Below are 6554 nucleotides of genomic sequence, written 5' to 3'. Positions count from 1 at the left end.
GTCAGTAAAAAAGGAGAATTTCAAAGTCAGACCAGTGAACAGATGCCAAACAGCACAAAGGACTATTGGAACTGAACACTGGTTGGGCGTTTGGTCCCTGCAGAGTTAAAGGAGTATTATCTCTGGAAGACTGGAGGACGGGGCACAGAAATTGAGCTACCTGCAGAAAGATGAGACCCCATAAGAGATGCCCATTCATCTACAAAGTAAGAATGAGAAAAATTTACTTGTGCCAGGTATCAGTGTATTGCCTTCTAATTTATGCTTCACTGTCGGCTCTATGAAAATTGATCTGGGCCCTGGCCAGGGGTGGTGGCTCACGCCTGTAATCCCAGCAATTTGGGAGGCCGAGGTGGGCGGATCACAGGGTCAGGAGTTCAAGACCAGCCTGGCCAACATAGTGAAACCCCATCTCTACTAAAAAAAAATACAAAAAATAAACCAGGCATGGTGGCGGGTGCCTGTAATCACAGCTACTTGGGAGGCTGAGGCAGGAGAATCGCTTGAACTCGGGAGGCGGAGGTTGCAGTGAGCCAAGATTATGCCATTGCACTCCAGCCCGGGCAATAGTGTGAGACTCTGTCAAAAAAAAAAAAAAAAAAGAAAAGAAAATTGATCTGAGCCCTTTAGATATTTTTCCATTTCCAGATAGTGTGATGTCAAGTTTTGTCAGGAGAGGGCGCTGGAGAGGGATTTCAGCCTGGGTGCTGGGGTACTTCTCTCAGCAAGCCCCTGCCACACAGACAGGGCTTCCCCAGTGCCCAGCTCCTGCAGCAGAGGCAGCATGTCCAACAGCAGGCTCCCTTAATGCAGGTGGCTTTTCCAATATCCAGCTTGTGTGGTGCATGGCAGCCAGCAGCTTCCCCAGCAACCCCCTTGGAGTACTGTATTGGAGTGCCTCTTGGGAGAAACCTCCTTTGAATAGCTTCCCCTACAACATCCTGGAAGGCAGATTTCCTGCATTCCAGGGTGCAGTACAACTCAACTCCTCTCCAACCAGTGGACCATAGATTGGCACCCCAGTCGTCGGGGGATGTAGGGTCTCATCCCTGAATACTCTATCTGAACCCCTAGAGGTATATCTGCTATTCCCACATTCTTTTTATTTTTTATTTTTTTGAGATGGAGTTTCACTCTTGTCGCCCAGGCTGGAGTCCAATGGTGTGATCTCGGCTCACTGCAACCTCCACCTCCGGGGTTCAAGCGATTCTCCTGCCTCAGCCTCCCGAGTAGCTGGGATTACAGGTGTGTGCCACTACTACGGGGTTTTACCATGTTGGCCAGGCTGGTCTTGAACGCCTGACCTCAAATGATCCACCCACCTCAGCCTCCCAAAGTGCTGGGATTACAAGTGTGTGCCACTGCGCCCGACCCTCCCACATTCTTTAGAATTCTCTTTACTTATTATGAGCCAATTCCTCAATAATCTGTTATAGTATTGTTATGCTGTAACATGTTGTAATTAATAAGATATAGTTATATTAAGCTTGTTCAAATTACTGTGTGGTTTCTGTCTCCTAATTGGACTCTGACTGATACTTGTAGCACCAAGATCAGGGACTGAGTAAAGCAGTGGAAAGAAAACAGTCTCACCTTTCTCTGTGCCAGTCTGGTTCCCAGCAAAATATCCAACACCCACACAAACAGGAGAAAGTCAAAGAGTGTTCTTCTTTCCTTCATCTTTGAGATCCAGGGTCCTGGCAAGGAAAACACATCATAGCTGAATTGAAGAGCTCTCTGGGTTTTAAGATAAAATTAAGTTCTTCCCAAGTTCTCCTCATCATAGAAGAATTTTCTCTGCAGGTGCCTTATGTCCCAACCAAAACATTCACTTTTCTTCTACATTCTTCCTGAGTCTTCCCTTAAGATTTACAATGTTCTCTTTGATTAGAAGGTTATAGACATAATAAAAATGAACATTTATTGAACATTTTTATATGTTTGGCACTATTGTGAATATTCCCAATGAGTATAATCCTCATCACAATTCAGCGAGGTAGGTTGCTTCATCAACCTCATTTTATAGATGAGCAATTTTCCAAATCCTGCATTTAGTAAATAGTGGATCTGGTCATCAAATCCAGAAAGTGTGACTCCAGAGGCTTAACCACTTCCCAATACAATCAAACAATTGTCCAAGCTAGAAGATCCTCTTTCTACATATGCCATGTAAAGAAAATAAGACATAGGGGGATGAGGTGACTTTCTCAAAGTCACTGCAATGAGCGCGTGTCTGGGACAAAAACTCACCTCCCAGTCCGTGGTTGATCTCTCTCGAGTAGCCGCCCAGTCCCCTCAGTGCTGTTCTAAGCCCTGTGACTTTTGTTTAATCTCTCACATGAGGTTATCATAAGCCCTTTACCTAATAGAAGCCCTACTCCGAGATTCCTTTATCTTTAGAAGAATCCTGAAGGAATGCTTCTTGTGTTTCACGGGGCTTTCGTCAGGAGGCGGCTTGCCCTGTTTCAGGTGTGGATGCGGATGTCTGGTTTTCCCCCATGCTGGTGAAGAGCCTTGTGTTGATGGTGTCTTACCCAGCGTCCTCAGTCCCCGAAAGGAAAATGAAGATACCAGGTCACCTACAAGAGGTTGTCGGCCGGGCACGGTGGCTCACGCCTGTAATCCTAGCACTTTGGGAGGCCAAGGTGGGCGGATCACAAGGTCAGGAGTTTGAGACCAGCCTGGCCAATATGGTGAAACCCCATCTCTACTAAAAATACAAAAACTAGCCGGGCATGGTGGCACGTGCCTGTAATCTCAGCTACTCTGGAGGCTGAGGCAGGAGAATCACTTGAACCTGGGAGGTGGAGGTTGCAGTGAGCCGAGATTGCGCCATTCCACTCCAGTCTGGGCGACAGAGCGAGACTCCGTCTCAAAAACACAAAAAAACAAAAAAAACCCCAGATTGTCGTGGATAATATGTTGTCTAGGGGACAGCACATGAGAGAATGGGAATGTCAAACCCAAGGAGACACATGCCGTTCTGAAAACGTTATCATTGATACTCAGCTCAAGTGGTTCATTCATGGCAAACATCGGAGAAAATTACAAGGCTAATAACACACGCCAGTAGTTGGCATCTGCAAAAGGGCAGGCCACATAGCGAGGAAGCTCCCTCTACATTCCCCCACTAGCCACTCTCTTTCTCCAATAAAAGATATCTTTAAATATGCAAATTCCTTCACACCAGAACATAATTTAATGTAACAAGACAAAGTTTTTCTCCTAGAAGATATATAAAGAATGATGTTCAGGACACTGTTTCTTTTTAGGACATTTTTGTTTTCAATGGCAAAAGCTTAGAAACAATCTATGGCCAGGCATGGTGACTCATGGCTGTAATCCCAGCATTTTGGAAGGCCAAAGTGAGAGGATCCCTTGAGACCTGGGGTTCAAGACCAGCCTGGGCAACAAAGTGAGACCCACCATCCCTACAAAAAAAAATTTTTTTTTAATTAGCCAGGTATGGTGGTGCATGCCTATAATCTCAGCTACTGAAGAGGCTGAGGTGGGAGGATTGCTTGAGCCTGGGATGTCAAGGTTGCAATGAGCCGAGATCATGCCACCACACTCCAGCCTGGGCAACAGAGTGCAACCCTGTGTCCGGAAAAAAAAAATGCAAATGCTCCTGAATTGGGGGATAAACTATGGTTCATTTGCATTAAGAAGTTATAAGCAACATTTGAAAAGAATCTATAGGGCCGATCTATAGAGATCTGGGAAAAGCTCCAAAATTTTAAGTTAGAAAAGAAAGCAAGTAGCAAAACAATAACTTTAGTATAGTGGTACGTAACTAAAAACCAATTAGGCCAGGCCGGGTGGCTCACACCTGTAATCCCAATACTTTGGGAGGCCAAGGAGTTCAAGCGGGTCAGGAGTTCGAGACCATCCTGGCTAACACGGTGAAATCCATCTCTACCTGTAGTCCCATCTACTCAGGAGGCTGAGGCAGGAGAATGGCGTGAACCCGGGAGGTGGAGCTTGCAGTGAGCAGAGATTGCACCACTGCACTCCAGCCTGGGCAACAGGGAGAGATTCCATCTCAAAAAAAAAAAAAATTACAAAAGAAGATAGAAATGTCTGTGACAGCATAGTGGGTGAGGTATTCATTGAATTGGCCCTTCCAGCCCGGAAATAACTTCACAGGCTTTCCCCCATCTAGAAGCCAGATTGAATACTCAGACTGCTCTCTGAAAGATAATTGAAAGCAAAGAGCCACACATTAAAATTGCCAAACTCAAAGATCACCACATCAGTGGAAATAAGGATAGAAAGGGGCTTGGGAACTTGTCTCTACTGCCAGATTTGTACTTTGCCTGTCTTGTCTAGATAGCCGCCTTTTGCGGCTTGATTTTGCTGAAATAGCTTAAAAATTTACATTCAATTTATTATTACATTTTTCTCTATTTTTATATCACTTCTGTTTCAATCATATTCATTTAACATAATATTTTAAACTTTGTTCTTTGTTCATATATATGTATGTGTATATATATACAAAGTCTCATTCTGTTACCCAGGCTGGAGTGCAGTGTGGTGATCTCAGCTCACTGCAACCTCCGCATCCCAGGTTCAAGCGATCCTCCCACCTCAGCCTCGTGAGTAGCTAGGATTAAAGGCATACACCACCATGCCTGGCTAATTTTTTTAATATTTTTAGTAGAGACAAAGTTTCACCATTTCACCAGGCTAGTCTCAAAACTCCTGACCTCAAGCGATCCACCCACCTTAGCCTCCCAAAGTGCTGGAATTACAGGCATGAGCCACCGCAACTGGCCAATATTTTAAGTTTTCAACTGTGCTTTATCTCCTTTTAAAAATATTAAATTCGGGGGTACAAATGTGTGTTTGTTACACGGGTATATTGTGTAACGGTGGGGACTGAGCTTCTAATGTATCCATCACCCAAATATTGAAAAAAAAAAGAAAAACAATTACAAAAGAAGGTAGAAATGTCTATGACAGCATGATGAGTGAGGTATTCATTGAATTGGCCCTTCCAGCACCCAATTGGTAATTTTTCAATCCTCAGTCTCCTCATGCCCTCCCCCCTTTTGAAGTTCCAGTGTCTATTATTTTCATCTTTACATTCATGTGTATCCATCATTTAACTCTCACTTATAAATGAGAACATGAGATATTTCATTTTCTGCTTCGGAGTTAGTTCACTTAGGATAATGGCCTCCAGGTTCATCCATGTTGCTGCAAAGGATATAATTTCATTCTGTTTTTCTGGCTGCATAGTATTCCGTGATCCAACTGTATTTTATCTCGATTTATATCATTAAGATGTAATGATATAAATTATGAGACTCATTGCTCTTTACTTTTTTCCTGTCCTCTTCATCTTTCATGATATCTGTTAGAATCCTATGGTTGGCCAGGCATGGTGACTCACGCCTGTAATCACAGCACCTTGGGAGGCCAAGGCAGGTGGATCACCTGAGGTCAGGAGTTTGAGACCAGCCTGGCCAACGTGGTGAAACCCCATCTCTGCTAAAAGTACAAAAATTAGCCAGGCGTGGTGGCAGGCACCTGTAATCCCAGCTACTCAAGAGGCTGAGGCAGGAGAATCGCTTGAACCTGAGAGGCAGAGACTGCAGTGAGCCAAGATCGCACCATTGCACTCCAGCCTGGGAGACAACAGCGAGACTCCATCTCAAAAAAACAAAAACAAAAAACAAAAACAACAACAACAACAAAAAAACTCCTATGGTCATTTGCTTAAAGTGTTGCCTTCATAGAAAGCAGATTCTGGCCCTCCTACAACCAACTGGATGACCCTGATCGTGTTATTAGGTTGAACCCCATGAAACTGCCATTTTGGTAGATCAAAAATAGTCAAATATGATCCAAATTCAGAATATAAACTCTCTGTGTCTCCACCTCTACCCCTGCAAAATGGAGCTACCAGTATTATTATTGATGTAATAAGAATGTTTGAAGCATAAATGAGTTCATTTATGTAGAGCCCTTGTAGCAGGTCCTGGCACGTAGTAGTAAATGTTTGTTGGTGATACTAGTGGTGGTGGTGACATTGGTGGTAGTGATACTAATGTACTTTCTGAGGCCTTGCAGAAAAAGGAAATGACTGGGTAACCAGCGAGGCCTGCCACCTGTCAATCCCCACCCATGGAGGCTGGAACTAAAGAAAGCAACAGTTCCACAGAAACTTTTTTTTTTTTTTGAGACCGAGTCTCACTCTGTCGCCCAGGCTGGAGTGCAGTGGTGCGATCTCAGCTCACCGCAACCTCCACCTCCCGGGTTCAAGCCATTCTCCTGGCTCAGCCTCCCGAATAACTGGGATTACAGGAGTGTGCCACCATGCCCGGCTAATATTTGTATTTTTAGTAGAGACGGGGTTTCACCATGTTGTCCAGGCTGGTCTCGAACTCCTGACCTCAAGTGATCTGCCTGCCTTGGCCTCCCAAAGTGCTGGGATTACTGGCGTGAGCCACCACACCTGGCCCAGATCATCCCTTAATAATCTTTTCCAAATAAATGGTGCTTTATTCTTTGCAAAGTGTAGTCAGATATTTATTCAGTGTTAACAG

Source organism: Pongo pygmaeus, chromosome 19, assembly GCF_028885625.2.
Source record: "Pongo pygmaeus isolate AG05252 chromosome 19, NHGRI_mPonPyg2-v2.0_pri, whole genome shotgun sequence".
NCBI lineage: Eukaryota > Metazoa > Chordata > Mammalia > Primates > Hominidae > Pongo > Pongo pygmaeus.
Note: the sequence above shows the minus strand (reverse complement) of the source record.